Below are 22188 nucleotides of genomic sequence, written 5' to 3'. Positions count from 1 at the left end.
CAGAGCGCTTGTTTTTAATGATTGAAGGACCAAAATGGGGCAAAAGAAAAGACTGAGAAAGGACAAAGGGATCTAAGGGGTTTATGTAGAAGACAGATAAAATAGAAAGAGGTGAGTCAAGTGAAAGAATTAAATTAATATTCTTTGAATTCAAATCCATATTTCTTTTTAAGTACATCATTATTAGAGATGAATGGGGAAGTAACATAGAGGAAATTCATAAGTGGAAGGAAAAGGAAAGCCACAGAAGACAACTGGGTTTTTACTCCAACATGGAATGGGTATGATGAGAGACCTAAAAGTTTTTTTTTTCCTCTTTCAACATTCATAGAGGGATGTGAGGGAATAGTGTAAAATCAGTAGGATTAGGAAGGAAGTAGTGGGTATTTTTATACTATAAGGGTAAAAAATCAGGGTGACATAGGTGCATTACCAAGGATGGGAAATGTGACAGAAATTTCCTTTGGAAGTAATGGATATCATAGTGATCATTTATATAATGATAAAGGATTGTGCTTCACAATACAAAACCCCACTCCAGGAAAGATAGGATTGTTGCCCCAAGTAAGGCTAACATCCGGGGTAGAAGGAAAAAAAAATAGTTCTATAATCTCATGAGAAATAAGAAATAACAAATAAAAATTAAAAGATAGAAACATTTCCATATTTTACAAACTATTAGGAGCAGTAATCATAGAAATTATTTGGCATTGCTTATTTGTAAAAAAAAAATGGTTACTGGAAAAAGTATATCTCCTCACTCTGTATAACAAGATAAGGTCAAAATGGGTACATGATTTAAACATAAATGGTGACACTATAAGCAAGTTAGAAGAGCAAGGACTAGTCTATGTGTCAGATCTATGGGGAAGTGAAGAATCCATGACCTAATAAGAGAGAGGGAACATTATAAAAATGCAAATAATTTTGATTATAATAAAATAAAATAAAAATTTTCTACAAATGAAACCAATGCAACCACAATTAGAGTAAAAGAAGAAAGATGGGAAACAATATTTATAGCAAATGTATTTAATAAAGGCATAATTTCTCAAATATACAGAAAACTGAGTCAAATTTATAAGAATACAAACTATTCCACAACTGATAAATGATCAGAGGATATTGTGACGAATAAAAATAAATGCATGGGTCACCTATTCCTGTCGCAAGTGTAGGGAAAACCAGCTAGGGTTTACTTATAAATTAGAAGCTTTAGCACCAATTTTGGGCATTAAGCATTTATGAAAGCATACTAAATGTTAGTAAAGAGAGAACACATGGAGTTCAGAAAGTTAAGAAAAGGCCTATTTACCCTACAGCAGAAATAACAGTACAGCCTGGCCTGCTTCTTGCAAGAGTCTTCTGCCACCAAGAGCCTTTTCCCAAGACAAACTGCTTGTCCCAGCTTCCTCTGAGCCCCGAGGAGAGGTGGTGCATACACACTGGTTCAAGCTAATTTGCTAGCATCACCCAAATCCATTGGTTCACTGGACTTGAGGGTGGTCCCATGTTGAGGTCAAAGTCCACAGCCTCTGAGAACACACCCTCTTCAGAGTCAGGCAGGTATGACTTAAATTGAATTAATTTTAATTGAGTTAATCAGTGAAGTCTTCAGTCAATCCAATCAGTCCAGATCAATACCAGCTGGGGCCTTTGGGCATTGGCAAAGCCCAATATTGTCTTATAATATGGACAGGTTGTTTTCAGACAAAGAAATTAAAGCTATGTATAGTCATATGAAAAAACACTCTAAATCACTATTGATCAGAAATTGCAAATTAAAATGACTCTTAGGCATCACCTCATACCTGTCAGGTTGGCTATAATGAAAAAAAGTCAAATGATAAATGTCAGAGAATATGTGGAAAAGATGTCACATATATATATATATATATATATATATATATATATATATATATATATATATATATATATATATATACTGTTGGCGGAGTTGTGAACTGATCTAACCATTCTAGAGAGAAATTTGGAATTTTGCCCAAAAGCAAGCAAACTGTGATATCTTTTCATCCAACAATAACATATTAAGTCTGTATCCCCCCAAAATCATAAAAATGTAAAAGTACATACATTTGCAAAATATTAATATTTTAAAATAATCCATTCATTCATTTGGTTGTTTTTTTACCATAAAAACATTTTATTTTCTAGTTACATGTAACGATAGTTTTCAAAATTTGTTTTTGTAAGATTCTTAGTTCCAAATTTTTCTCTTGCTTTCTCTTCTCCCCGCCAAGACAGAAAGCGATATGATATAGGCTTTATATACAATCACGTTAAACATATTTCTGCATTAGTAATGTTTTGAAAGAATAACAATAAAAGGGAAAAACCTCAAAAAAGAAAAAAAAGGAGAAACATAGTTCAATCTGCATTCATATTCCACAGTTTGGGGTTTTTATTTTATTTTATTTTATTGGATGTGTAGAGCATTTTCCATCATAAGTCTTTTGGAATTGTCTTGGATCATTGTATTGCTAAGAAGACTAAGTCTATCACACTTGAGCATCATGCAATGCATGTGCAAAATATTTATAGCAGCCCTTTTTGTGGTGTCAAAATATTGGAAATTGAGGGCATACCCATCGATTGGAGAATGACTAAACAAGTTGTGGTAAATAAATGTAATGGAATACTATTTTGCTAAAAAAAAATGAAGAATAGGCAGATTTTTGGGGGGGAAAAACCTGGAAAGACTTATACAAACTTGAATGGTCAGCAACATTTAGTGATAATCAACTATGAATGATACAGTTCTCAGCAACAAAATGATGCAAGACGAGTACAAAGGAATGAAGGAAAATACTATCCATATCCAGATAAGGAATGGATAGTCTCTGAATTCAGGTGCAAACATAGTTTTTCACTCACTTTAATATTTTTCATGTTTTTTTTCCTGTTTCTTCTTTCACAACTGTGACTAATATGGAAATACGTTTTCAGTGATAGGACATGTATAACCTATATCTAATTGCCTACATTTTTAGGAAGAAGAGAGGAAAGGGAGGGATAAAAATCTGGAACTCAAAACCTTGTAAAATGAATGTTAAATTTTAGATAATGATAAAAATTGTCTTGATGTGTAATTGGGGAAAATATGATTACGAATTTAAAGATACTTACAATGAATTTAAGAGGTTAAAAAAGGTATATCTCATTGAATAGAATTGAGAGAAAAATCGTAGAAATGGAAATAGGCACCCTGTTTTCAATAAATCAAAATATAAACTAAGGGAAGGATTTCTTATTTGACCAGAATCACACACAGACACGCAACTGGTAGGACTTAACCAAGCTTACAATTTGCTGGCACTGAATTAAATACACTGAATGTCATACCTTGATGAGGCATTGGGGTTTTAAAATTAATAAAAGTTCTTAAATTGGTTTTAAATATATTGTAAACTTTAGTGATTTAAAACATTATTTTTTCACCAAATTGTTTTGTGTTCACTTGGGAATAACCTATAATTCAATTTAAAAACAGAATAATTTATTTAAATGGCCCAAATCACTTTTATAATACAAGTTTGTTCTTTAAATTTTAAATGGAATTGGCCACATGCATTTGATGTCAATTACCTCCTCTTAATAATATCTATGATGAGTAAGAATTCAATGTTTTGGTTCCCTGTAGATTTTATTAGGATAATCTTTCAGCAGAATTTTTTCCTCTATCATTGTGGGGACATTAGTCAGTTTGGGACTCATGATATTATATGGAAAATTTTTCAATCTTAGAAACATTTCTTATTGAAATGTGATGTCACAATATTTACCATATATTCAAAATGACCATTTTTTTCCATAGCAAGAGATAAGAAATCATGATCAAAAAGCACAAAAAGGAAAACAAAACAACAACAAAAACAAAAACAAAAAACAACAGCAACAACAAAAAAGCAAAAACAAAGTAGCAACCCACCTTCGAGGCACTTTGAGATTTTTACACTCCTCTTTTCCCTCCCATTAATCCCTAAGTAACAGCTTTGAAAAAGAATATGATGTGACTATAGAACCACAAAGGAAACTAGTGTTTACTTTCAACTGTGCATATTAACTAGCAGGTTCTCATTTCTTATAATATGGTCAATATGTGGGAAGAGAGATGTGATTGCATAAAATTCTGGTAATTCAATAACTTCATTTCTACCCTGTGCCAGGACAGGAATGTTCTACTGCCCAAGTGCCAAAAAACAGAATAATAAAATAGGTCTTCCCCAAAGGGATCCAGAACAGGTTCTTCTTCCAGTTTTCCTTGTAAACTATCCTACACAGAGTGTATTTACAGATGCTTAAAGCCTTTGAACCAGAAATTGAGACTCTGAAGCATCTGAGGGTGCATGTGCTCTATGAAATTACTTTTAGTACAAAACTTAAGGAACATTATTTGAATTTCATTATATATAAACTCCTCCCTAAACTTCTCCAGTGTGTCATTGTGGCATATACATAAGTCTTGGTTTTCTAGGTTATCTAGGTGGCATAGTGAATAGAGTGCTGGACCTAAAGTGTGGAAGAATTAAGTTCAAATCTGACCTCAGACAGTTACTAGCTGTGTGACCTTGGGCAAGTCACTTAGCATCTGTTTGCCCCAGTTTCCACCAGTGGGAAAAGTGAATAATAAAAGCATCTATCTCCCTGGGTTTCTGTAAGAACCAAATGAAATCATACTTGTAATGCTTTTAATGAAATGATTGGCACATATTAGTCCTCTGCTCTGACTATTGACCTCTCTACCTTCAAGTCCCAACTAAAATCCAACCTTCTCCAGGAAATCTTTCTCAACATCCCTTAATTCCAGTGCCTTCCAACTGTTAATTAATGGGAAATAATTATTTCTTATTTGTCCTGTATATAGCTTGTTTTGAATCTATTTGTTTGCACACTTTCTCCCCTATTAACTTGTAAGCTACTTGAGGGAATGACTTTTCTTTTGCCTTTTTATGTTCCCAGTACTCAAAACAGTGGCTTGCACATAGAGGGTTCTTAATAAAAGTGTATTGATTGGTGGATTTAATAAATGCTTATTTTCTCTCTCCTTTCCTCCCTCTCTCACTCCCTCTCTACATTTCTCTCTCTTTCCTTCCCTTCCTTCATTTTTTCTTCTTCTTCTTTTCTAGAAGATTATGCCAGAACTGCATAAGCTTTGAGACTCATCTCAGCAATATGCTGTATTTGTATGCTGAGAACTAGTCTAAGAGTGCCAAGTGTGAAAAGATTCATCACCAGTAGACTGGGCAAATTGGTTACCAATTATTTGACGTTGGCAAAAAACAAATACTTAATGGTGTCTAAGTATTATCACACACACACACACACACATACACACACACACACACACACACACACACATCTTCCTAAACCCAGCTCTCTATCCATTACACCATGAAAAGAGATAATGAACTTAGAAACATCCTTAGTAAGTACATACTAGATCTATTTGCCAAGAAGGCAGATCACAGGCAGTGTTAATAACAATTAACAATATAAGGTTCATTTAAAATTGCTATGGGAAATATTATAAAGTGGTAATTATAAAAACAATTGGGTACTGACAAAGAAATAGAATGGTGGATCAATGGAATGGAATAGGTATGAATTACACTATAGTAAATGACAATAGTAATCTATTATATGGAAAAACCCAAAGACCCAAGCTTTTGCAACAAAAACTCATTATTTGACAAAAAATACTAGGATATCTGGAAAACAACATGGCAGAAACTAGGTATAGACCAACATAACACACTATATACTAAAATAAGGTCAAAATAGATCCATGATTTACACATAAAGGGTGATACCATAAGCAAATTAAGAAAGCATGGAATAGTTTATCTGTCAGATTTATGGACAGAAGGGAATTTAAGACCAAAGAAGTTATAGAGTGCATTACAAAATATAAAATAGATGATTTTGATTATATAAAATTAAAAGGCTCTTGCACAAACAAAACTAATACAACCAAAATTATAAGGAAAACAGAAAATTGGGAATTTTTGCAACTATTATTTCTAATAAATAAAGGTGTCACTTCTCAAATACAAAGAGAACTGAATCCAATTTATAAAATTGCAAATCATTTCCCAATTTATAAGTGGTTAAAGGATAAGAATAGGCAGTTTTCCAACAAAGAGATCAGTACTATCTATAATCATATGAAAAATACTCTAAATTACTATTGATCAGAGAAATGCAAATTAAAACATCTCTGAGGTACAATATCACACCTATCAAAATGCAAAATGACAAAAAAAGGAAAATGTTGGATGTCAGAGGGAATGTGGGAAAACTGGGGCACTAATCCACTTTTGGTGGAGATGTAAACTGATCCAACCACTCTGGAGAACAATTTAAAAACTATGTCCATATAAAACTGTTCATAACCTTTGATTCAACAATACTATTGCCAGTTCTATATCCCAAAGACATCCAAAAAAGGAGAAAGGGCCTATTTGTACAAAAATATTTATATCAGCTTGTTTTGTATTAACTAAGAACTGGAATGAAAGGAATGGCCATCAACTTGGAAATGGCTAAACAACCTGTGGTATATGAATGTACTGGAATATTATTGTGCTATAAGAAATGACGAGTAAGTGATTTCAGAAAAACCTGGGAAAGCCTGTAACATGAAGATATGACAAAGGAGATCATAGAACAATAATAGTAAGAGCAGTTGGAACAGACCTAGCATCACGGAAAACATTCATGCTGGTTGTGGCATAATTTTGAGGGTTTTGAAGGAATAAGTCTCAAGATAGCTGAGCCAGAGGATCCTAACCTTGGAAAAAGTAATGGATTTTTTTCATTAACAATATATGAACATATCAGTTATTTTATTCAAAATACCTATTTCCCATCACTAGAAAACCTTTGTAAAGAATGTGTATGTGTATAGTTATAAAGTCATGGTTAATTATGGTTAAAAATGGGCCTACTTTTGACAATTATATTCTACAGCAAATAGTGTGTTTAGTCCCATATTCACTAAAAGGTGCTGAGAATGCCATTATGCATATTTTCTGTTGCCTATAATAAAGCTTTTGATCAGATAATAATAGTAAATAGTATTTATAAAATGTTTTAAGGTTTCCCAAGAACTCTACAAATATTTCATTCTTCAAAACAATTTAGGGAGTAGATGCTATTATTGCCCCAATTTACAGATAAGGAAACTGAGGCAGAGTTTAACATTTTCCCAGCATCACAAAGCTATTGTCTTAGGCTGTATTTGAACTTCCTGACCACAGGTCCTGCATATTTTCCACTGTGTAACCCATCTGTCGCTAATAGAAAAACTCCCTTAAAATCTCCACTCTATTCTTGGTATACATGTTAAAAGCATATACTATTCCTTGAAAGATATGAGCAGAATTTTGTTTAACAATCCTCCAATTATTAATGAACAAGGCATAATATTATTGATTAATCAGCCTACAAAAGTACTGTATGGGGCTAAAATTATAGCTAGACCACCTAAAAATCTAATGAGTGGTTTCCATAAATTATAAGCTTTAACAGGAGTTTAGACTTTTAAGTATTTATTAAGGACCATAAGAATTTGGCGAGGAGAGAGAAAGAGGCCAAGATTCCTTCATCTATCTATCTCAGGAAGCCAGAATCTCAGCCCCACTCAGAACGAGGTCCTGGGTGAAACATTGCTTGCTCACCCCTTCCTCCTACTAGAAACCACTCCTCCAACTGGAAACAGGGCAGTACACACACACACACACACACACACACACACACACACACACACACACAGCTCCAAGCTAATTGGCTGGTAGCTCTGATTGACAAGTCCCACAAGTGGTTCTATAGATGTAACTTCCAGATGCTAAAGTCACATGGTCTCTAAATCACATGCTTTCTTCTCATGGTGGAGCTTCCCTACAGTATCTCTCCAGTAGGGGGTGTAATTCCAATTCTCACAGTACTTATTATGTTCCAGTCAAAATGTTCTATTTGTAGCATATGAATACAAAAATAAAGAAGTCCTTTCTTTTAAGGAGCTCACAATTCTACTGATGGGATACAACATACTTAAAGACAAATAGGTACCTTATAAATACAAAGTAATTTCAGTGTGAAAGCTTAGTGAGCACTGAGAAATGTGGGAAACAGGAAGATATATGTCAAAGGGACATGTAACTGCCCTGGAATAAATTTAGAAATAGAAACCAAGCTGAAAAGGAGTATTATGTCACAGTATTCCTAATTGTAGTTATTGCATTAAGCCCCAAAACATTGAAGAGTCTCATATGTGGAAACCCAAATCACCTAAAATGGTTCAACTTAAATGTCTGCACAAAGGAAAAACAACCCAAAAAGTGGATGAGGTATAATTTTTGTCCAAATTGTATGGCTATTCCACAGTGTTGTTCTATCCATCTGCATATATACAATATCCCCAAGTTTTTCTCAGAAACAAAGACCCAACTTTCAAATATCATTATTCTTCCTCTTAGGGCATATGACTTATAGAATATCATTGTCTCCAAAGAATTATGGCTATATGTCAAACAAAAAACTATGTGAAACCTCATGATTAACTTGAGCAGGCTAAAGCATATTACTAGTAACAGTGTATAAAGGATACATGAAAGCAAAAGGAAATGGGTCAGTTATGTAGCAAGAGTGACAAATAATTGGTGGATATTCCAAATATTGCACTGGTTTCCATATAGTATAAAGAGATCAAGAGGAAAGAAACTAAGATACTCTCCAAGAATTCCTTTCTGTACAGAAAATATTGGAGAATATGAACAAGAATTGAACAGGTCAAGAAAGCTGGGAAAGGCTATGATTTGGACTTTTATAAAGAATATTTACATTAATTTAAATATTTACATTCATTCAGAGATGTATGACTTATCAGGGTATAAATAAACCACAAAGACATTTTTGTGAAATTATTTAAATATTTTTATCTTCAATGATAATATTAACATACGTTTCTATACAGCTTTAATATCAATAAATTACTTTACCCATGTTATTTTATGCTCACAATTATTCTGTGGTGGAGAAGATAGGTAATATTAATATCATTCTTTATGCATGAGGAAACAGGTAAAGAAATATTAAATGAGTTCCAAGACATAGATCTTACTTCTGTATTAAAGTTGTTAAACAAAGTTAATTCTACTCACATCTTTCTCTTTGTTGTTGTTGTTGTTTCTGTCTTATAGTTTTAAAATCTTAAAAGTATTCTATCATTTTCCAGTTACAAGTAAAGATGGTTTTCAACATTTGTTTTTGTACGATTTTGAGTTCCAAATTTTTCTCCCTCCACTTTCCTCCCCCCTCCCCAAGAGAGAAAATAACCTGATATAGGTTATAAATATCTAACCACATTAAAAATATTTGTGCATTAATCTTGTTCTGAAAGAAGAATCAGAACAAAAGGCAAAACCTCAAAAAAGAAAAAAAGAAGAAAAAGAAGTAGAAATAGTATGGTTCAATCTGAATTCAGATTCTGCAGTTGTTTTTTTTCTGGATGTGGAAAGCATTTTCCATCGAGTTCTTTGGAATTGTCTTGGATCATGGTACTGCTGAGAAGATCTAAATCGTTCACAGTTGATCATCACACAATGTTACTGGTACTGTTTACAATGTTCTCCTGATTCTACTCACATCACTAAGCATCAGTCCACTTAAGTCTTTCCAGGTTTTATTGAAATCTGCTTGATCATCATTTTTATAGTACAATATTATTTCATTACATTCATATACCACAACTTGGTCATCCATTCCCCAATTGTTGGGCATTCCTTTGATTTGTAATTGTTTGATACTACAAAGATAGCTGCTATAAATATTTTGTACATGGGGGCCTTTTTCATTTTTTATGATCAATTTAGAATACAGACAAGTAGTGGTATTACTTGGTCAAAGGTATGTACAACCCCAAAGTCCTTTGGGCATAGTTCCAAATTGCTCTCCAGAATGGTTGGAACAGTTTACAACTGCACCAACCATGCATTAGTGTTCTCATTTTTCCATACCTTCTCCAACATTTATTATTTTCCTTTTTGTCATATTAAACAATCTGCTAGGCATGAGGTTGTACCTCAGAGTTGTTTTTAATTTGCATTTCTCTAATCAACAGTGATTTAGAGCATTTTTCATATGGCAATAGATAGCTTTGATTTCTTCATTTGAAAACTGCCTGTTCATATACTTTGGCCATTTCTTAATTGGAGAATGACTTACATTCTTATAAATTTCATTTAGTTCCCTATATATTTTAGAGATGAGGGCTTTATCAGAAACACTTGCTGTAAAAATTATTTACCAGCTTACAGCTTCCCTTCTAATTTTGGCTGCATTGCTTCTGTTTGTACAAAACCTTTTTAATTTAGTGTAATAAAAATCATACTTTTTCCACTGATGAAGATGGACATCTTATAGCATAGATTTTTATATTCAACAGTGGCCTAGGACACTATTTAATGATCACATAGGTACCATGTCTCAGAGACAGGTCTTGATTACAAGTCTCCTTGACTCTAAGTCTGGCTGTCTAATGGCTAACATACTGTCAGTTATCACACATTGGATTTACCTACATAGCAAATTTCTTTCATTTTTATTCATGGGAAAGTATCCAAATTGATTAAAGTGAAGAAAATATATCCTATTTAATAAGTCTTGATGAAATTAACAACAGGCCTTTTCTTACTCCAAGATAAATATTTTTGTTATGTAATGACCTTACCTCAGACTTTGTCATTTTAAACAATTTTTCTTAAACCACTAATTTCTTTCTTTATTTTTTATTTTATTGCCAACTTCTGTGAGCTTTACAATAGCAAATCTGGTGATTTAGATTTTGGCTAATCATTTCAAGATCATATAAATTTTATTCTTCCTCTTTCCAAGCAAAAAGATTCAAATCACTTTCCTCTCATTGGAGCTGTTTTATATGTGACTTTCACTGTTTATCTAAATGAAACTATAAAAAAAGGAAAAGGTGCCTATGGATTTAAAATTCTCTTCCTTTGAAGATTAAAGCAGGGAGTGGTGGCACCCCTTTCCTCCATGAAACAAGTAAAAGACTTAAAAATATTCATTATGAAATATAGACAAGGAATGTCAAGATGTCTTGAAAGTAATACTATTGGGACGACAGAAGACTGGCATTATTGCCTATTAGGGAGCTGTGAAGTCTTTCCAGATTCTCAAGGAGCATTTTCTTTTGTCCCTGAATATAACTGCTCTGGAGTCTGGTGTCTATTTTCTCTACTGTTTGGAGGTAAGACCTGAAGTGGAGTGTCACTTGCTACATGAACCCTAGCTTGATCTTCAGAAATCTATTAACATTATTTTGCACTCATTTAATGCATTTTCTATATGTCTAATGCTTATATGTGTTTGTATTTTGTCCCTCTATTAAGTTCCATGCGAAATAAACTATAACTTACTGAAACTTTATATCTTCTTCAATACATATTATACTGTTCTGAAAAAAGTAGGCACTTAATAATTCTTGTTAAATGAATGAAAGTATAAAAGAATGAGTTCAGGTTTCCTCATTTACTCATTTCATGCTGACTTTCAGGAAGATGGATTCCAATTCCCTCAGTAGCCAACAAAAAAAAAAAAGAAAGAAAAAAGAGCACCTATCTGTCAGTATAGAAGGATGAGCCTTTTATGAAAGGTCAGTGGAACTTTGACTTTTTTTGCTGATTACTAAAATGCCAATTGAAATGGATTTGTCTTAGAAAGTTTGATCCCAGAATATAAATAAACTGTGGGGCTAATATGTTCATCTCCCAAAAGAAGGAGCTTTTTAATACTTCTCATTCTGTAACCTGCTTACCAATGACAACAAAAAAAAATCTCTCAACTCTTTTGTACTTTTTGTGTGTGTGAAAATAACCATTCTAGACCACCAAGGAAGGATAACAGTGAAGGCAAATAAAGTCAATGGCAAATGAAATTGTGTTTATATACTGGTTGTAGTTCACACTGAGTGTGTGCTTAAACCCCAAGAATTTTGTAAGGAATAGGAAATTTTCAATATAAACATTTCTTTCCACAGCTTACTTCAAAAGGACACCTTTAAAGAGGTTAATAGAAATTTGGGGAAGAGGATAAAACCACTCATGCTGTTTCCTTTCATATAGCATCTCATGGAATTTTGAACTTAAAAGAGACGTGAGAATCCATATAGTGCAACTCCATGCCTATTGAAAGAAAGAATTTAATTCAATTCCATTTTAAAAGTTTTTGAAATCCTACTCTATTCATGATATTGTGCTAGGTTCTAAAATTAAAAAATGGCAGTTTCTTCCCTCAAGTATTTCATAATATTATAGAAAAAGACTGGTATGCAAGTAAATGTATTATGAGGTAGATATTAGGTCCATGGAGAAAAGAATCACACCAATGTGGAAATCATGGCTCCATGATAGGTAAATCAGATGATCCCATACTTGTACCTTGAAAGAGGAGAACTATTTCAATTGATGGAACTTGATAGTAGGGAAGGGAGTGAGGGAAAGATTCAAAATATGGAGAATAGCATGTCCAAATAGATGAATGTTAGAGAAGAGAAAGACTGTTGATTAGTGAATAATACTTTGATTGTAGAATGGAATGTGAAAAGAGTACTCAAATAAAGTTAGAATAATAGGTGCTGTGATGAAATAATGGGATTTAGCAGATACTCAAAGACCCACCTGGAGATTAATCTAAACTGATTGAATCAAGTGAGAGTGATTGACTGCTGATTAGCCTAATTCAAAGTTAACTAGATTGTAATCACACCTGGCTAGCCCTTAATGGATTTGGAGGATGCCAACCAATCAGCTTGAAGCAGTGTGTAAGGACTGCCTCTGTTCCAGACCTATGAAAAGCTTCCGCAATCAGTTTGCTAAAGAGTTCCTAATTAAAGTAGGCTTCTGGAGGAGGACTTCAGGAAGAACCCAACCAGGCTGGAACTTTAGGCTAGGTAGGACTTCTTTTTCTTAACTTTCTGAACTCCTTGTGAATACCTCTATGCTTTAATAAATGTTTAATGCTGAATTAATTAATTAATCTGGTGCTGAAGTTTCTAATTTAAGGCAACTACAATTTAGATTTTAAACATCACAGTACATGTGTAGATCAATTGCAGAGGGCCTTGAAGTATAAACTAAAGATTTTTTTTTATCCAATAGACAGTGGGGAGCTACTGAAAGTTTTCAAAACTGAGAGTGATATGATCAAATCTTTCCATTAGAAACATTTCTTTAGTTGTGGCTTGAAAGAAGGATTGGAAATATGCCTCTAGGCATACAGGAGGCACCAGATACCAGTAAGGAAATTATCATAAGTATTCAAAAGAAGGTATATGAGGACTTGAACTAGGTGGAGAACAGAGTGGGTACAAACAAATGGAAAGGTAGATTCAAGTAGCATTAAATGAATGTAAAAAATGAGGATGGAAGATAAATTACAGGATCCTGACAAGAGATCATGTTGTGTGGAACTAGAGGGAATACATCTACATCTGTCTGGAAAAGAAGTGAATTGAATTGAATTATGATTTAATAATCACCTCTACAATGTTATCCACATATGTTTATCCAGTCTCTGCTACAACAGCTCCCAAAATACACAAAACTCATTTAACTCCCTTGAGAACTAATTCAATTTTCTAAATATATCTAATTCTAAGGAATTTCTTCTGGATTTGGAGGCAAATTTTTCGTCAATGGACCTCTCAAACATTATTCTTTTTTTTTTTTTTTTTTTGGTGAGGCAATTGGGGTCAAGTGACTTGCCTAGGGTCACACAGCTAGTAAGTGTTAAGTGTCTGAGGCAGGATTTGAACTCAGGTCCTCCTGAATCCAGGGCCAGTGCTCTATCCACTGCGCCACCTAGCTGCCCCAAACATTATTCTTAATTTGACCATTTTGATGTATGCAAACCACCCATCTATGAGCTTCATTTGCTTTTGTACCTCTGAACTATACAATTAAGTCAAAGCAAATTCACAAATGTTAACTTTAATTGATTAACTTTAATAATAATATTAATAATGATAATAACAAGCATTTATATAGCTCTTCCTGGGTGCCAAAAACTCTGCTAATTTTTTTACAGATACTATAACATTTGATCCTCACAACAACCTTGGGAGATAGCTTTACAGTTTTACAGTTGAGGAAAGTGAGAAAGATGGAAGTTAAATTACATGAGTAGGGTCATAGAGCCAATAAGTATCTAAAATAGGATTTAAACTCAGGTATTCTAGGCATCAATTCCTGGGCTTTATCCACTGAGCTACCTAACTGCCTCATCATATAAAATAATAATGACAGCTTCTCTTGATGTTCCCCACTACATTGTCTCCATATAGAAATAAAGATAATAAATGCAACAGGAAATCGTGAATTTTTTTTTTTGTCTTCAGAAGTTCATCAAGTCAGAGAAGCCTTGAATTCAAGCAAGTGGCACTTCAATAAACAGTAAACTACATGAAAGGTAGCAGGAGACAATCAAGTCCTAAGGACATATTTATTTCTTTTTAGGGAAAAATCATTACATATTACATGGGGAAACAGGGAACTCTAACTCTACCACAATAGGAAAGAAGACACTAAAAAGGAAAATTAAGTCTTAAAAAAATCCTCTTCTAATAATGTCCCCCTCTTTTAATGGCATATCCTAACCACATAGGTCAAGAGTCATAGTGGCATAGAATTTGACAGCTAGAAACACCTGTAAAACAGAGGAATCTAATGGCTTTTACCATATTCCAATAAAACCTTTTTACTACATGAGTGTTTTAATGTGTTTATGGAGTGATATAAATAGAAAAATTATAAATGTAAGCAAAAGTTTTCAACAAGATTACTAGATTTACAAGGGGTGATTTACTGTGTTTAAGCTATGCTTGAAGAATGATAAAAAAATAGACAACATTTTGGAAGCTTAGAGATTTTTTTCTACTTCCCTTTAACAAAAATAGTTTCTATTCATTGGCTATCAACCCTTTCTTTGTTTGATTTTATCTTCTTTGACAATGCTACACATTCTTTTTTTTAACATATTACTACTTAATCCTGTCACTTTGTATATTTGAATTCTCTCGGTGTCTATAATTTGAGACATTGTTGATCTGATTTCTGAATTTGGAATATATCTTGACTTCATCTTAAGGGAGGTAAAATGAGCAGAGAATCATAAAGAGAAATTTGGAAGGGAATATTCAGACTAGAGGTTGTTCCTAGGGACTCTCTAAGTAGTTTTACTTGAAGAATATCAACCAGGAATCTGTTGCTGAGACATGTTGGTAACTGTCAGAAGAGGAAAATCAAAACCTCTAAAACGTGAAATAGTTTTAGAAAGAACATTATTGGATCATTTAGTAAAGGAGAGAGCAACAAAAAAAGGTGTGAATTTCTCCCTGGGTCTTTGTGAGGTTTCATTATATACAGTTCAAACAAGAGCTTAAGAATATGTCTCTCATAAGCTCCATAAAGGGAGTAGGATGATTTGAGATGTTTATCAGAAGGAAAGTATAAATTCAAGTTGAAGGAACACAAAATACAAGCTTTGGGTGGAAACAAAACAAGATTTGTACAGAATCTAGGAAATCCCTGTAGTCACACAGCTTCCTCTAATCATCTCTTAAGTCAGCATGACCTCTACATAAGTTTTGAGTTACACAATTTTCTATCCATACAAAGCTAGGTTCAAACAATATTAACAAATAATAAAATATTTTCTCATAGGCATAATATTAGGAGTAGTACAACAGTGCATGACACAGTGGTATAACAAACTCAATGAGTAGAAACAGGAGGGACCCTGGAAAGTCAAGGGCTGAACTAGAATATAGATTTTAGAAAATCATTTTCCCTTTGCCTCCTCTATTTTCTTTGTGTCCTGTACTAGATAACCATAGATATTTATACCATCAAATGTTCCCTTTGAATTCTATATTTTAATTCAGTGTAGGTCTATGGTTTCCGAGGCAGGGAACTTCTAATTTTTCTTGGTCCTACTTTGGAACAACAGGGATCCTTTTATTCCTCATAATACATTTCCCTTATTTTACAGAAAGAACTGTTTTTTCTGGAGGCTGATTTTCATCATTTTCATTTTCAAAATTGCTTTACTACAGGAGTTATTTCTAAAGTTTTAGAAAAATATATGACTGATGCTAATATTGACATATGTGCTATCCAGATCCAATTCTTCATTTATTTGATCACAAACTTTGAATCCCAGAATTTATATCTAAGTACTGAAAGGACAAATGAAGGCATGGTAATATTAAGTTTCAGTCATAGATTAGCTTTCAGAATGAGTCATTTCATGAATAACCATTTAAATGAGAAATTGTGTAGCAGAGTAGAAAGAGAGGGCACTGATATCAGATCCAGATAACCTCAAGTTTGAATTCCATTTCTGAAACTTAACTCAAGTGTGATCCTGAGTTAATTGCTGCTTTCCTCAGTTCCCTCATCTCTAAAATGGATATTATAATGATAATTATATTGCTCTCACTGTATTTCCTTCCTTTACCCTTGAGGGTAAACCATAAAGGCATGAAAATATGTCCTATTTTTCTTTAAATATCTCAGGAAAATAAGTTTTCACAGATATATCTAATTCATCTTTAGGTGTTTTCTCTTAATAACTACAAAGCCCACCTCTAAGCATTTTCTTATATTATAAAATGAGGGTGGAATTTGGAGGTCCGCATAGTGCTTGAAATAAAACATTTCTTTTTCTGTGCTCCTCTCAAATCTTATGGAAATATTCAGCATTTGATTTGATTTGGTGAAGTAGCAATTTGCTTAGTTCATTTGCATATTCTCTGAGTAATTAGAGTTTATTAGAGCATTAATGTTACCAACAGAAACCTGTTAAAAGCATTTCATTTATAATGCCAACTTTCTATTGATATGAAGTCAAACTGGAAAAAAATCAAATTTTAGGCTAAAATAATTTCCATGTTTCTTTCCACATTTTTTCCCCTTGGCCCAGAGGAAAATGACTCTGGAATGTATTCTGCTCTGAGTTGTGGGAATAGGAAAATTGTGTGTAGAGATTTCTGCCTCAATTTTTTAAAGTAAACTTTAAAACCTCAAATGTTGCCTGCAGCTAGTTGCTGTGTCAGTGTTCTAGAAATTTAAGAACAGTCAAATTGAAAGCAAAAGAACTTTAAAAAGTTGTGCCTAAAGAACAAGCTTGACTTCACCCTGAATTCCATGCTTTGATGTTTGAGCTAGGCAGAAAAGAGAGTGAAAGGTGAAGGATATAGAATAAATGAAGCCCCACTTCATATGATTACAAGTACCAGAATGACATCCCTTTCGTTTTGATGATAATTAAATCCAGTCACATGGGGGTGATATTTAAGGTCTTTATTATACTATTTTTTTGTAAAGGCCATAGCAGAAGTCCAATTCTGATGTCTCATCATGGCACTGAGATAACCCTGAATTCTTAGAAGTTATAGCAAAAGAAATAAGTCCTGGCAAGTCATACTGAAATGGAAAGATTTTGAGTGTGGTCCTGTCAACAAACTATTGCCTGAGGACAAACCTAAGTGTACAGAACTCATCACCAGAGAGTTGGCCACTAGATGATAAATTTTAAGTCATTACAAATAAAAAAGACCATGATTTTAATCAGAAAGGGCTTATTATCTGAATCAACAGAAGCTGTACCTATTCAGGCAAAGTGATGGATCATTAAAGTATTTACATATTTAATCAAGAAATTAATTTATGATGGAAACTAAAATAAAGCTCTACCCCCTTGCTAACTTTCTTATTCTCCATCTTAACAAATGGTTCAAGTTCCATTCCCTTATTCCTGCTCACACAAAGAAAAACAACCAATACTTCTTGGAAACTTCAGGAGAAAGGAATAAGTAATTATATAGAACCTACTATGTGCTGGACAGCACAGGATCCTTCAGGAAATTACCCTAGAAAAAGAAGATCCAGTTCCTTTGTATGTAGATATCAAATCCAGTATGCCTTAAATTTTGGAATGGGAAAATTTAAAGAATGACAAAAAGATTCAGTTGAATAATATCCTAATGAGAAAGACAAATGGTGATTGGAAGTCAGATCATCAGGTGTTTAAAAACTAACATCTTTGGGTAACAATCAGCACCACAATTATCTGGACAGAGCCCAGACTTTTCTTGTATTCTAAAGAGATATACCTCTGAGAATTTTTTTTTCCAGGCAGACATAGTATATACAAAACAGATGCACACTAAATAGTCATGTTAGCTATACACTGAAGAGTGACTTACATTGCCTAATTCACAGTTTGGGGACTTTCTGACTGTTTTGAGACTTAGATTCTACACAAAACAATAAGGAACAGTGTGTACTTTTCCAAATCCCTATGCAATTCTGGGGAATTCAACTGACTTGGGTATTTCTGGTGATTATCTCCAGATTTCGGTTTTTGAAAGTCTAGGAGTAACATATTTTTAGGAACGTGTCTGTGGTTGTGAGAAACAAACCTAATAGGTGTTAGATCATTCTCAGGAGCACTAGTATTCATTGTATGGCTTTTAAAAATATGTGTACTTTTGGGCTTCTGATTCAGTAATGAGAAAAATATTGAAAGGAAATGAAATATTTAAAAAGACATTTTCAAACTTACATTTATAGCTGTTTACAACCAGAATTTACTATGCCACATGGCTAGGATTTAAAAGATAGTAGACAATTCCAAATGGAAATCAAATTGAGGATCAAAAAGAAATTAAGGCTTTACCTATATGGTCTTTAAATTCCATTTTTAAAAATTCCACTCATCTACAATATAAATCTATTTTATGGGTTTATTCTAAATGTATTTCCTGCAATATAAGTTTATGTCTACCCAGCACAAAAAAAGAACTATTAGCAAAGTGATAAAGACCACCAACCAGTTGTCTATTGTTGCATTTTTAAGGGTATCATGACATGTAAGTGCCTTGTTAAGACTTTACTGCTCCTCTACTCTTCTTCCATACCCCTCCCTCTCCCACCTAATTCCTACCTGACCATTTAAATTTACTGGGGATAAAATAGTGCAATATTTTAAAAATTTCAAGAGTCCAAGTGTGTTTGTGAAGTTTCAATCTGCAGGATAACAAACAGATAATTCAATGGTCCTCCACCCCCACCATGAATTAACAGATATGAACAGTCATATAACCAGATATGACAGCTCAAACGAGCTGCTTGAAGACAACTTTAGTTTACAGTTCATGTTGTCATCCATATATGGGAATAAAATATTAAGATAAATTTCTGGATAAGTTTACTGTGCATTGATACATAAATTTTATTCAAAGCCCTACACAGTACATTGAAGCATATTGCTAGTGCAACACAAAATTTATTTAAGATATTACAAATAAAGTCACTACATTTAAGAGAGTAGAATTAAGTACAACAGGTTTGAAATAATTATTGTTTAATGTTTCCTAGTGAACACAAGTCTAAACATCCTTTCATTCAATTTGATTCAATTAAGCAAAAATGTATCAAGTTTCTAATGATTGCAATCCTATACACTGGGGATACAGAGACAATTCAAATGGTTTCTGTAAAGTATTTTGATTCTTCTGAATGAGATGTAACTAAGAAATGATCATTCATGAGTAAATTCAAAGTAATTTAGGAAAGGGAGCAATAACAACTGAGGAAATTAGGAAAGGACCTAAGCTGGAAATGAGTGGTGTTTAAACTGACCCTTGAAGAAATCTAGAAGCCCAGTTGAGGTGAACATTCTAGGCAGAAAGGGCTGTCTATGCAAAAACATAAAGTTTGTAAATAGATCATAGAAACAATGGATTAAATAGGCCAGAAGTGCTGAAGCATTTGGTGTATGAGTAATATGAAACAAGTCTGGAAATAAAAATTTGAGTCAGATTGTGAAGGGCTTTAAGTGCCAAAAGAGGAATTTGAATTTTTTTCTAGAAGGAAGAAGCATCCACAGAAGCTTTGTGAGTAATAGAGTGACCAGGACTGGCCTGGGCTTTAGGAATATTAATTTGGCAAGTGTGGAGATCCATTTCAGACAGGGGAGAAGAACCAGAGAGCCCAGTTTTATACAAAGTGATTGAAGTGTGTAACTTTCCTCCTTCACCCAATTTGATATTTCAAATAATCTTATGAGTTTTTCAACATGAGGGTGAACCAAGTTAAAGATGTCTGCTATAACACTGAGAACTGTTAAAGTATATCCCACAAGAGGTTTTTTGCACATAGAAGATAACATCAACAATGCAGAGTGAAAACATGTTTTCTTCAAGAGACTGGCAGTGGCACTTGAAATTTTATGATGTTTTTAAATGCTGCAAATTATCTGGAAACTTAAGATTTTTTCAGCATGGTTTGGTTTTAATTCCTTTTAAATCAAATACAGATGCCAGGACTCTGTCACACTGTGATAATCACTCTGTGATGCCCTGAGTGACAGAAATCAAATGAGGCAAAGACTTCGGATCTACAGAAATTTCCTCCATCACTTTCTTAACTCTAGAAAATATTACTCAACTTCAGAACATGATTCAGTATTTTTTCTTTCAACCTTCTATAGTAACACCCTAGTGTTGCCTTTATTTCCAGAGGAAAAGTCTAGATATAGGTAGGAAAGAGACTGCCACTGCATTTGGGTTAACTTGAATTGAGCACTGACATTTATATAGTGTATAGATAAAGGGGATTATATTTATTTGCTGTTGTTATGAGTGTGTTTGTCACTGGCTTTACAATTTACTTAAAAGGCATGTCAAGTCTGACACTCAATTTGGTCGGTTTGATCTAATACTTAGAAGACGAGATATCTGCTTGTTGATTATGTTTCCTCAAAATGTAAGTTGAATGAAGAACAAGCAAGAGATAAAGATTTCACTGTGTACATAAAACACATAAAGACTAAATCAACACAATAGGAAACTACTGGTTGGCAGTTTAAAAAATCAAAAAGGGGGCAGCTAGATGGCGCAGTCTATAAAGCACCGCCCTGGAGTCAGGAGTACCTGAGTTCAAATCCGGCCTCAGACACTTAACACTTACTAGCTGTGTGACCCTGGGCAAGTCACTTAACCCCAATTGCCTCACTAAAAAAAAAATCAAAAGGGCAAACAATGTAATGACTTTTCCATAGGAACTTCTTTTGAATATGTATACAATGAGTGAATATCTTACTCAAATGAAAATTCTAGGATAGCAGTTCCAATTCATGGGGATTATCATTGACTTGAGTTTCCTTGCAACTTTATTTCTTAATCCATCTGAAGGAATCTCCACATCTGTTTACTGTGTTTATTCTGGTTAACTGTGAAAGCTCATATATGCCACAAGACAATGTAAGTGCATTCGAGGGAATCTCAGTATGTACATACTGCTTTTCTCCAAAGATACAATTGTCAGGGTGTGGAAGAAGCTCATTTGATTTTAATAATTCATGTGTATTATAGAATTTCACCAGCTTAATGCTTTCCTTGGTATTGTCATACATAATAGCTGAAATATTGCAGATATGAACATTTTTCTCATACTTTGATATTTGAATGAAGGAGGAATGGTATATTAAAGGTAGTGTAGTAGAGGAAAGACTGCTGAATTAGAGGTACTAGGTTCAAATTCTGACTCTGCCTTTTACTACTTATGTGAACTTGGGCAAGTCCCTTTACCATCTGCATTACACGTTATTCAATACTAGAATAGGAGGAATGGACTAAATCAACACTATTGTCCCTTTTATCTCTAAGTCTATGATCTTCTCTTAACCTATTGCATTATGACCTACCTTCTTCAAGTACTGGAATAGTTTTCAATATGTCACAGAATGAAAGGAGTTATTTTCTATCATACATATATATATATATATATATATATATATATATATATATATATATATATATATATATATTAGTATCTGGTAGACTGGGAAATGTTTAGTATCTGAGTCAGATAGAAAAGTGCACATGATGCACTTTTAAATTCAATTTGGATTATTATCATGTTCTGCATCACTTTCTTAAGTATAGAAAATTAACAAAACAATAAATCCAGTTCTTATTGTAGTATTTGCAGAGCTGCTGAATGTAAATATTTACATTGAAAATTTAACAAATGGCTCTACTGAGCTGGTTGCAGTACATCATGCTGATATAGGCAAAATTTTCTA

Source organism: Dromiciops gliroides, chromosome 3, assembly GCF_019393635.1.
Source record: "Dromiciops gliroides isolate mDroGli1 chromosome 3, mDroGli1.pri, whole genome shotgun sequence".
In the NCBI taxonomy this organism is placed as follows: Eukaryota; Metazoa; Chordata; class Mammalia; order Microbiotheria; family Microbiotheriidae; genus Dromiciops; species Dromiciops gliroides.
Note: the sequence above shows the minus strand (reverse complement) of the source record.